The sequence below is a fragment of the Drosophila subobscura genome, chromosome U (assembly GCF_008121235.1).
Source record: "Drosophila subobscura isolate 14011-0131.10 chromosome U, UCBerk_Dsub_1.0, whole genome shotgun sequence".
NCBI lineage: Eukaryota > Metazoa > Arthropoda > Insecta > Diptera > Drosophilidae > Drosophila > Drosophila subobscura.
The window spans coordinates 5,173,628-5,186,336 of record NC_048534.1 but is presented as its reverse complement, the minus strand read 5'-3'; the positions used below and the strand labels follow the sequence as shown (position 1 = coordinate 5,186,336).

The following is a 12,709-nucleotide window of genomic DNA, read 5'->3' as shown; positions in this document are numbered from 1 at the left end:
AGTGTCAAGTTCAAGCCGCAAACAAAATACGAAACAAAAGAGACAAACCGTCGGTGCCGGGAACAAACAATTGAAAATACTCGCACATTGAGCATATCCAAATGTTGATTGATTTCTGGGGTTCGAACACCTGCGGTCCATAAAAAAATATAGAATCGGAGAGGAGATTTTGAACAAGGGCAACGACTAGCCGGTACCCTGGTGGCATGTGTCATTTGTGACATTTGGAAGAAACTAAAATAGGCTTTATTTAATGCTAATTTACGTACTGATGAGTTCTCATTGATTTGCAAGTTTCGAGAATGAGTTTTAGGTTTTTTCCCATGAACTAAGAACCCGCTCTTTGGTAGAGAAATATAGTTGGAAGGGATCCTTGACTATAATAGGATGTTGTACATACAACCTTCCAAAGATCTACACCACAACAAAACCAACATCCCCGTTCCACCTCTCACTGTACCCCTTATAAAAATTCAGGAAAGGCCAAAAGCAAACAAAGAGAGAGCGAGAAGCGTAAATGAAATGCAAACAATACAGCCCGAAAAAAATGATGGAAATGAAGAGTAGGTAATGGAGAATGCACAGGGGGGAATGGGCAGAGAAATGACAGGGGAATAGTCAAGTGCAGAGACAGGAACCGGGACCAGGGGACCTTCGCAACGAATGATGATGACGTTGACACCTGTTTCCACGTTGTTTAGTTTCAATATTTCATTTGCTTGCACACGGTCCATTTGTTGTTTATTTGCATTTTTCATCGCCGTTTCGTATCGCAAAAATAAAAATTATTCTCAGCGAGTGAGAGAGAGAGAGAATTCCACGCTTCGCTGCAGTTGTAGGACACATAAAATCGAGAATGCTGGGAACGGATGTGAGACTGAAAAATCATTTAATGAAAATATCAAATGTTGTTTGAATAAAATGAACGTCCCACTGTTTGTATATTTGTAGGGAAGGGGGTTCCACTACGTGAGCCTTGGTAGGTAGCGAAAACATTTGAATTTTGTGTGGATACATTTTGATGCCCAACACGTTTTCACATTTCTCAAAGAGGCATTTCTTCTGCGTCGTTTGCCATTTTATTTATGACTCTCATAAATATATCTTTTTGTTGTTAAGCAAAAGACACAATTTGAAGAGACTTAAAGTTGATTATCTTGTACAAGTACTGAGGCCCATGTCACGAGGCCTAATCAAATGGGGTTTTCAGTCGGCCTGACTGACAAATGGCACGTGTTGTGGACCTGGACTTTTGAGATGACTTTTTTTGGTAGAGATTGCTGACTGTCAAGACAGTAGCTATTTTTTTGAGGCAATTTTAAATGAAATGTGTGAGTTTTCAGAGGTGGTTTGTGTAGATGCTAGATGCTAGAAGTCGTAGAGAAATATTTTTAATTTTAAAACGACAACAAGAGATTTATTTTTGTAAGAAATTTTTGTAAAAAATTATTCGCTATAGTTTCAAAAGTTTTTATTGCTCAGTTTAATTTAATTTCCATCAAAATGCAGCTTCGAAAAGAGCAACTAAGAATACTTATGTACATACATACATATGTATGTAACCCCCACATTACGCATTACCAAAGATATTCTCCAAACTTCTAACATCAATCAAATCCATCTTTTCCCTCGCTAGAACCCACAATTCATTCCACAATTCATGTTACAACAAATGGCTTATAATAGATACGAGTATTCCTTCATTTATGGAAATTGTAGAAAAATACATGGATATTTATTACACATTTTGCTTTATTTTTACTGCAATGCATTTTTCAATTATTTCGCCTTTCTTTTGCACACATTTTATACCGATATTTTATACCGCCTTTTCTATACTGTTTCTGTTCGTTTTTTTCTGGCTAAAAGAGAGAGAGAGAGAGAAACTCATAAGTTTACGTTCGATTTTGGCATTTTGTTTTCTTTTTGTAAAACGAAATTGATATTTTATGGCCATGCTCATCTGCAATGGATGATGGGTTACGGGTAAAAAAAAACACCAGAGTGTAGTGTAGAGGGGAGAGGGCATGGTGGTGTCATGCAGCATACGATTTTTGCAAAGTTTATGGCGCGTGTATCTGTTAGATACGTTCTCCAGCTACAGCTTCAGCTCCTCTATTTTTCTCTTCTTTTTTTTTTTTTTGTGCGCTATTTACATGTACACTTTGTTTGGAGATTTGCTAGTTTTAGTTCCTTTATGCTGTTCTTTTTTTTCTAGTTATTTATGCATTGGGCATTGTTTAAGCTAGACATAGATGCAGATACACTGGCACACAAACACAGATACAGATGCATTCGCTTCTCAAATATGCAACTACATTCGACACACATGCATAGATTGTTCATGCCGCGAGCTTTAGATGCTGCAACACTGATTTAAAACCTCTCTGGCGGCTCATAAATGGAATTGCAACTGCAGTTTGCAGCTTCCATTTTTTGTTTACTTTTTTTTTCGCCTGCCCTTTGATGATGCATGTAAAAATCACTGGGTGGAACGAAGTCATTTTGATTAAAGCTAAACTAATGGAAGTTCCAATATTGTTTTCCAACATGCAACGCTTTGCTTTTGTTTTGGGAGGCTGGATTTTCATTTGATTTGAATATGAGATTTGTTTTTGGGTTAAAGATGCTGGAGAAAAATTGTGCGAATTTAATTGGATGGATAAAAAACAAAGTAAAATACAAACATACTGAATTTACACAATTAAGATCTTGAATTTCTAAATAAATACTGCAAACAACATACTCCAATAACTATACAAAAAAGCGAATTGATGTCTAAAATACAAATTAAAGACAATTCTTAATAAATGCACACCCCGTTTAAATTTGTATATAAATATGTAGATCCTTAAAAAATGTCCTCCAAAATGTTCGAGTGTTTCCGAATACAAAAAAACGAATCCACTCAGCAAAAGCATTCAAAATCATAAAAACAAGGAACATTTATGAACCAATATGAACCAAAAAACACATTTTTTATGTGTCATAAAAATGCACGTATTTATTCGCTTGCATTCCTGTTGGCATTTCAATGATTGTGACAATCATTTATCATCAATATGGCTGGCAGTGCGGACTCATGCTCTTCATTTCTTTAAGGCTTTAAAATATTTTAAAATGTATAGAATTCCTGACCAACAATTTCTCTTTCTCTCTCTCTCTTTGCAGGTGAGTTTTATGGATGAAAAAACAACAACGATATGGGAATTTTAGTTTAGGTATTTATTATGCAAACCTTTTGTGTGTGGTGATTATTTTTGTTGCTAAATTTTGAAAACAAACAAATTGTTTGACAATTTATGCAAACAATGCAAATTACACGGCCCAAAAACTAATTGAAAATTTAAACTTGTGTAGACTCGTTTTTTTTCCAGATTCAGTGAAAAGTCATTGACGTTCTTTCGTGACTGTTATTAATTATTTTGTATGTATGGATGCAATTTCATTGCATTTATGGAAATTCGTAAATATTTTGTGCCCAGTGATTACCGATGTTCGATGGTTCCTGGCAGCCAATTAGCGCATGAAAAGCGACAGGGGAAAAGTGCCCGAGTGCCCGGGGAAAAGTCACTATTTTGCATAGATGCAATCGGGCATGAAACACACTCCTCTCGTCCAGGTCGCCAGGAATATTGATATTTGCAATTAATTTTATAAATTTTTGGTACACGGCTGCAAGCTAATTTGCGCAGCAATGTTGCAGTATCATAATATTAGCAGGAAATAATTCTATTCAACCTGGCAGCCACTTTCACCCACCCACTTTCACCCACCCACGGGCCACCCCGTGCCGTTTCCCCTTTGTCAGGCCACCCAATGCTACCATTTCCCCTTTGTCAGGCGGCGGAAAATATTTTGATGCAACATGCAATTTCTCCTAATCTAAACACTCGCATCGCATAGCAAAAGCATCGCATCGCGTAGCGGCAAAAGGATAAAAATGAAAACGGCTTAGAGCGAGAGAGAGGAACGTTTCATAGAGTAGATGTTATATAGGGATGAGAGAGGGGGTTATATAGGGTAAAGAGGGGGTTATATACGCGTTATAGCTCGCGCGCTGCATAACTCAAGGCGTAACTAAGGCGACGACGACGACGAAGACAAAAAATAAAATGCACCCAATTGTGTGCCAATGGCAAAGCGAATAGCAGCACAAGGCACTTAATACACTGAGAGAATTTTGTGACAGTAGTGGGAGATCAGAAAAGGGACAGTCCAAAAGGCAGAGACAATTATGGAAAGATTTTTCTTTTATTCGGAATCATACCACAAAATGCAAATATTATGCAATACGCAATAAAATACTACCAAAATTCTTAGAAAAAAGCGAAAAGCTAATAATTTTTAATTCTTTGGTTCGTTTTTGTTTAGTTTTTTCGCTGAGTGCCATTTCCCAAACACGTTCTACGCTGCGATTGCTCTTAGCCTTGGCTTTGCACTTTCTTCAAACGCCTGCCTATTGAGAGCAGCAGCCAAAGTGGAGCCAACGAGGAGCCAGTGAGCGGGGGAGAAATGGAGCAAGCAAGTGGTGGCAGCAGGAACGAGAAGTGTAGCCAGCTAGCGGTGGCAGAGGCAGAGGCAGAGCGGGTTGTAGCTCCAAGGCACCTCAGCCGCGCATATCTCCAAGGCTAATCTTGCCGAAGCTTCAGGAAGGAAGGAGAGAGGCTTTTGGACACGCGGACGTTTGGGTGGAGCGAAGGGGGGCGTTGCGTGTGCAATTTGCTTGTGCTTTGTGCTTCCCCCTACTTGTCAGGTTCCAGGTCCCACCTACCCTCCTGTACCTCTACCTCCAGCTCTAGTCTCGTTTCAGAGCCACTCTGCTCATAGCTACAGCCTCATTCCTCACTCTAACCGCCTCCGAAAGCAAAACACTGAGGGAAAAAGTGTTTTAAAACATATTTTCATTGAACGGTATAAAGGGTTAAGTATCTGCTGCGTTTCTGATTCATATTTCCTCTCTAATACTTTATTTTATCTAAAAATTCAACTTGGAGGGTGCTTTTATGTACATTTTAGTTTTAAACTATCGAATTACTCCACAATCTGCTGCTTCTTGTGTATTATCCTATCCATGATTAATGTGATTAAAATCAGTTCAAAATATCTATACAAATTTCAAGACAACAATTTATTAAATATTTTCTAGTGTTTTCAGAGCATTCATCGTCAAGAAATTTATGGATTTTACAATCCGAAGCCCCTTATTTTTTGGGTTTCCTTTGTTTCAGTCGCTCCTCCAGGTTTTCTTATATTTTATCGTAATGTTTTGCATTCCTCAATCCTTCTTTTAGTTCCATATTTTTTTTTTCTCTGTGCCTCCTTTTCGCTTATCATCATCTCGAGCTTCACCTTTTTCTTTATGCTACTTCTACTTATTTTATTTTATTTTTCTTACCTATTTTGCTCTTGCTGTATTTATATTTTCCTTCTGCTCTGGCTGCAAATAATCATAATACATATTTAAATTGTGACCCGCGTGTAGGAGAGTGACTTTTACTTACTTTTTGGCTTTGGACACATCCTCCCCAATCCCCCTACTTGTGTTTCCTCTCCTTTTCTTAACTTTTCCTTCCGCTTGGTAGTTTTTCCAACAATTTCTGTACCATCGATAGCCATCTTTTCACTCTTTTTGTGGGCTGCACCTTCCAGCCCCCTCTTTCGTTTCTCTCTCTTCGATTTCTATGGCCTTATCAATAATTTTATTGCTACAATTTCCCTAGAAAAAGTCTGGCCGTGCACCACCTCCGAAGCAGTTCTTGCATAGGGGGAGGGAAAGCGCGAGGAAAACTTCAAATTGGCCCCCGCGTGCCTCATCATGGAAATAATTGAATGGCAATCAATTTAATGCGCTGAAGCACACGCACTTTGGCTAAAGGTCGCTGTGGCAACAACATCCGCCTTTGGGGGGCACAGGGAAATCTGCAGGGAAGAGCAGAAGATTCTTCTTCTCTCTGGAGTCAAGTGGAGTGCTGTGGAAGCCCTAAAAACGATTCTGTTGACTGCTGAAAAGTTGCTACAACACGCAGGAAATCTTACTAAATATTTCAGCACAACTGAAAAGTAGGAGGAAAAGCTGGGACGAACAGGGGCGAGGCTGTGCAAGTGCCCCCACAGTTTGGTGTTGTGCAATTTAATAGAGGGCTCTATTTCGAATGGAAAACCATACAAGTTGTATATTGATTATGCGCATGAAATGGTAGCAGGAAGGAAGCAAATTTATATGGTTTCATCTGCGATTCTGTCGATTTTTGGAAAGGTAATATAATGTTTAAAGTAGGGCTAAAATTGTAGGGCATAAATGGAGGATAAAGAAAGTAATTCTTAGTTATTATGAATCCTTATGAATCCTTAGATTTTATGCATCATAAATGCAAAGAGAGCTTGAGGCATGATAAAGTGCTTATAAAAGGTTTATTTATGCGATGTATTTGAAGTTCCTGAGATATCTAAGATTTCTTAGAATCCCGTTTCAGAAATATTCTGAGAAAAATATATCCCTTCAACTTCCACTCAAAATATCCCGATAAATAAATCTAATCTTAAATAAATATAATTTTCTGATTTTTAATCATTTGTAATCCATTAGCTTTGGGCAAGTTTTTTAATCAGCCGCCCAGAAAAGTACTCGAATAACAGTCCCACATCATCCATCGATTGCCTCTTTTTAACTTTCACTCGATTGCACTTTTCAAATTAAACTTTCTCGCCAGCTCTCCAACTCCCCTACTCTCACTCTCTGGCTATACGTATCTCTCTCTAGCACTCTTTCTGCATCCCGCATATGTCCGATGTCCGGCAATTTCAATTACATTTCTTCACTTCAATCAAATTGCATTTCGCTTTTGGGGGCGGCCAAAATGGAGATGAAAATTGTTTGTGCAGCACACGCGTGTTGCACTTTCAGTCATTCGTAAATTGAATTTACAGTTCAGTCTTAGCCAGGACTAAGGAGAAGTCCTTGAGGAACGGAACTCTCCTCCATTCCACCATCTAATGATTGCCCTGGGGGATTTCTTTCTCAATTTCTTTTGATTTTTAGGGCGATATCTTATCGCATTTTCGAATGTTTCGTGACTGGGCGACAATTGTCCTTGTCGTTGTCGTTGTCCGCCGCGCCTCCCCCCTCAAAAAAATCCTGGGATCGAATGTGGCTGAGTGACTTCTGTCAGCCACGAAAGGACACTTGGAAATTATTGAAATTGTTTTGCCATTTTGCCACGAGGAGTTTGTCCTTTGGTGAGTGCCACAAACTCCACATTTTGGAGCTCCTTCTTCTTATGCGCACATTCTATGGGCGAGAGGACTTGTCTCCATCGGCTGCGTGTCTGACGATTGCATTCGTCCTGCCGCCTGGCATCCTGGGTGCCCGCCTGCCCGCTTGCCTGCCTGCTTATCATTGCCATGGAATTTTCTCATTTCGAGCGATTCGAAGAATTTGTGTGGATTTTGGTTATTGATTTCCAAATACCAAGGAGTCTGTCTGCAGTGCAGCGTCAGGACGGGTCTTGGCCTAAGGAGGGATGTGAGTGGATGGATGGATAGATGTGTGATTTTGAGCTTTTAATTAGTTGCTAATTTGCTTGAGGGAACCATTGAGGAGTTGTTGAAATGTGAAATAAATTAAAGTCAGAAGCGAAAGCGAACAAAGGGATTCAAGAATCCAAGCAGCTAATGTAAAAATGGATTTGAGATGCGGTTTTGACTGGGAATATGCTACAAAGTGTTATGAGCAAGAACTGAAGTAAATGTTGTTCGATATCTTAGGATATATTGAGAAATATTTGGTAGATGATTAGTGAGAAATTAAATGTAATTATAGTTTTATACATATCTCATCCATAGTGTGGAATACCTCATGATATATTGGAAAGAAAAGCACATATTCATTTATAGAAGAGAAAAATCATAAATATAACACATTTCATAGCATTTCTTGGCTTAAAAGTTAGTTAGAAGAACAGATTTAATTAAATTTTAATGATATCTCAGGATCTTTGCTCTGAGCACCGAAATATTGGGTATTTGGGTAACCAAAGTCATAACAAACGCAAATACCAAACTTAAAATGAAAAGTGAGCAACTTTAATTCCGAAATACTCCCAATTATATAACTTCACCATAAACTGTAAATAACCCAATTCACGTGTGGCTTTCACCTGTGCCTCATCCATACTGATCCACACACAGATATTCTTTATTTTATATGGTGTTATTTTTCTTTCTGTATAATTCCTTTTGCCTGGCGGTTAATTAAAAAAGGGGCTTGGCCCGGCAGCGCTTCGATTCCCAGAGAAAGAGAGAGCAAGACAGAGAAGGAGAGAGCAATATACAGACAGATGCCTACGTTGATTTATTGCATTTTGGGGGGCTTTAAAATGTGCAAATAAATCAAATGAAATGAAATTTATATATTAAATAAAAATGTCATACGATGCGAGAGCTAACGTTAAAGTTGACGTTGACTTTAGCCACACGCAATCGCTCAAGTGTGTGTGTGTGTGTGTGTATGTTTGGGGGCATGCCACCGACCGATTCGTTCAACTCTTTAGCGCCATTAACAAAAGCTTTTCCTTGTCTACCCTTGGCTCCCTTTCCATTGGTTTCGGCTTTTGGTTCCGTTTGCCTTTTCATTTGGCGTCGTCTTTCGGTGACCACACTTAATCCTTTGGAGCTGAAGGAGCGCCATGCCACGCCACGTCACGATGGTAGGGAAGGGGATTGGATTGCCCAACACAAAAGAAGGGAAAACGCATTGCATTTTGCGATAAATTCGCATTAAATGAGTGGGTGGTTGGATGGGACCGCCAGAAGTGACCACCAACAATGCGTTGGGCATCGTGCATCGTGCATCGAGCATCGAGCTGCCTGCCGTGGCAGCAATTCAGAAATTCTCCTGCACTTGGCACACAAACACAAAGATGGTCGAGAAAAATCGAATCGAATGGAATCGAAACGAAACGAAGAATGTCAATAAAGGATAGGGATACTGGACTGAACTGCTGCAGGAGCTGCCTCGCTGTGGCTCCCTTGTGCATCTCCAGCAACACAGGACTCCTTCTTTTAATGATGCTGTGTGCGTGTTCGTCCTGTGACAATGAGCTTCACTTTTGCCTGTTTGTTGTCTTCATTTTTGCTGAAGGAACAAAAGGACAGTGATAGGAAACACTGCAGGGAGGGAGCGTGCTCATAATGCCCCTTCATGATATTTACAGTGCTTAAAAGTTGTAGGAATTATGTTGCAATTTCTGCATTGAAATTGGAGTTTTCTAGAGCAGTTTCTATGCGAAATCAAAACCCAGAAATAGCCCTATTACTGCAAGAAGGCTACAAATATTCTAACTGCAAAAGGGGTGCATAAATCCCAGCATTTAAGACCCACTGTTTGAATCCTTTACTGGCAGAGGCAGAGGTCACTGATAAGACAGCAGACTGTCCTTCCAGTCTCCGGCTTCAGCCTCTCTACTGCAATTGACAACTTCAATGTGAACAATATTATTTTGCATTTATATGGAAGAGTTTTATTATCGTTTTGTTGGGAGGTTTAAAGTGCAGGAGAAGTGATGAAGAAGTATTGCAAAGAGAAGAAGCAGGAAGCAGAAGCAAAAGGCATACGGGTACGAAGAGTATTGTTGAGGCATCACATTTCCCAATACGATATATATTTTTTTGGGGGTATCCGCAGTGTCTGTCTTCTGTCTGCCTGCCTGCCTGCCACTGTGGGTGCCTCTGTGGGTGCCTCTGTGGATGCCTCTCTGTGGCAGAGAATTCACTTCTGAGTGGCGAGGGGTCGGGGTGTATCGATATCTCTTGGTGTTTCGATTGCATTGCACATTGAAGTTTTGCGGCTTTTGGCGTCTTCTCCTCTTGGCCAACACACACAGCAGCAGCTGCCGCATCTTGTTGCACGAGTGCCGACAGCGAGTACGAGTATATCTTTGGTAAATAAAGACTCTCCCTCCCCCGCAGCTCTGCCCCCACTTGCGGTTTATTTGACTTTTGTTGCATATTACGTAAATCGAGTGTTCAATGCACTTGGCAGTTGCACCCACCGCCGACAGCGATATCCAATGGATTTTACTCCGTAACTGTGCCACACACACAGAAACACACACACAGATACAGACTGAGAGTGGCGGTGCCCCCGTCCGCCACTTCTTCGATATCTACTGTGGGGGGCTACTGTGGGCGGTGGCATCGTTTCCATTGTGGCGAGAATAAATAAGTGCAGCGCTCTGTTTGACACTTGCAGCAGCTGTCAGCGTGGCGGCGGCGGTGGCGGCACCCCATGATTGATCGTACCGATAGTGTGCCTCGAGGTAGTGGCAGTGCCTCCTCCTCTTGGGGCTAGTTATTGGAAGACGGCAAAAGAAATGATGTTGTCAAGTGTGGCTAATGGTGAGGGGTAACACTATTAACCATGGTCATAACAAATGGCACAATCCGATGGGGCAGTAGTTGTTGCTTTTTGGGAGTTGTTAAGGGAATGTCATAATTTGCAAAGGAGGAAAATGTGTGGTAGGGGGATTAAAAAAGGGAAAATGATTGGTGAATGTTTTAGCTGGGTGTATTGATGGGAATTTATAATGAGGGAATGCCATTTGAAAGCTCTATAAATGGTATCAACCAGAGTCATAACTTTTGATTGCTCTAATTAAGTAAATACATAAATAAAGAGAGCACTAAGAAAGGTGAAAAGTGGCTTAAAATATACGTAGTATTACACTACGATTTTTGATGCCAGCAAATGAAGGAAAATGGCTTAAAGAATACTTTTTTGTAATGTTTAGCTGAAGAATCACATTTGAATTGTCCGGAAACAAAGGTGGAATTGGTTTTAAAAGAAGCAAAAGGACCCAGAAACATTTGAACTTCACTTTTCCATTCGTTTTCGATCTTATTTCACTTTATCTTTGAGAAAAACTTTGTAATAACTTTTCCCCGATAGAAAAAAGATGGACAACTAAATGAAACGTTTTGGGAAAAATTATTTCTTTGTATTTATTCAGCTAGTAAAAGATATAAAATGTGTTATTAAATTAAAGAAAAATTGAGTTAAAACATATTTAAAAACTCCATAAATATTCCCTTTAATTATTTAACTTTAAGTTTTATTTTTTTGAACGAAAAAGTAAAACTCAAAATGTCAAACATAATTTTATTTGTAATTATTCATAATAATTATTATAGGTAACTATTATCAGTAATGATAATGCAAAAACCCTAAATTAAACTATTATTGAATAATTTTTAAAATAGAGCCTATAATGATTACGGTTCCTGCCTTTTACTGATCTGTCACCAATTAGAACATTAACCAGCCAAAATCTCTACCAGAATCACAGTTCTCCTTTCAATTTTGACTTTTTAACTAACTAAAAATCATCCACAGCAAAAACTTGCAGCGGGAAGAAACTTTCCAATTTCCAGACCACAAAAAGTTAATGTGGCAAATGACAGAATGTATCTGTATCTATCAGTGGAACGAACGGAAAGATGAATGCACAGCGATAACAAGCTGCAGCTTTTCTTTTTCTCTTTCCCTTGTCTGGCGTAAAGAAAATTAATTTAAATTTATTATCTCAATTTGTAATGGAAAATGAAAGAAATTGAGAAGCCGAAGGAAGAGGATTACTTTCGCCAAAAATGAATGTTGACAGCAGCAGCAGCAGCAGCAGAGGATGAGAGTATCTTGCAGATACTTGTGACGCGGCATTGAACTTGAACTTTTATCTATCGAAAATACTTGCGAGTTTTTCAATTGTTTGCCCAAAAAGTTGCCCATTCGATGTTCCATCTAAGTTATTACAAAGTTTTGCACATGTATAAGTTTTCCGGGGGAGCTTTTAAACTTTAACCTCTTTTTTGTCAACTCGTTAGATACTCCAACGCATTTGTAGAGGAAGTATCTGTGAAGTTTGCTGGCCAAATTGAGTGCACACAGCCGTTGTGAAGCGGGGGCTGGAGGAACGGGGCCAGCAGACGTTTGTCATTTGTCTGCCTGTCATGTCAGTCGTCAAGTTTGATTTTTACCCAACAATTGCTCTGGCTCTTCTACTATTTTTACAAATATATTGCATATATGTATGTATCGAATATGTATATAAGTTTATAAGGATGTATGTACATATGTATGTACATTGTATGTATATAAATTTCTTAAATTGTTACATGACAACTGGGACGGACACACACAAAAAAGAGACAAATTTGTGCAGCTTTTTCGGCAGCGAAACGCTTGTTGACAATTTTTCATATGCTTCTTGCCACTAAAAGAAGAGTCTTCTTGTGTGTTTGGGTTGAGTGGTTAGTTGTGTTGCATGTCAGCGCAGGGCAACAGATTTTTGGGTCATGAATGTACTAGATTTTGTTTTTGGTGTAAATCCGGAGATTTGTTGAGGATTTTGGGATGTTTTTAGGGGGGCAATTGAGTGGAAATTAAGCATGAAAAATGCTGTTATTCATAACTAACAATTCATGTAATAAAATATGGAAAGAAATGAGTCAAAAAAGAGACTTTGAAAGAACCTTCTTTGGCCTTGATTGATACTTTGATTTCTTCTTCGATTTGGTCTGTTCCTTAACCGTTCCGTTAGCCTTTCCCTTTGCCACTCACAAGCATTGCTACCCAATTAGATTTGTTCTTGAGATTAACCAATCAATTTCCTAAGCGTACCATTTCCAGTCCTAAGCGTTTACCATTTCCTAT

At 39.2% G+C, this 12,709-nt stretch overlaps 1 protein-coding gene across 10 annotated transcripts in view; it reads left to right on the top strand.

Moving 5' to 3' along the window:
* LOC117901252 (protein sickie) overlaps positions 1–12,709 on the top strand; it is a 203,087-nt gene that overhangs the window by 94,232 nt on the left and 96,146 nt on the right. The gene's annotated exons all lie outside the window — the stretch shown is intronic.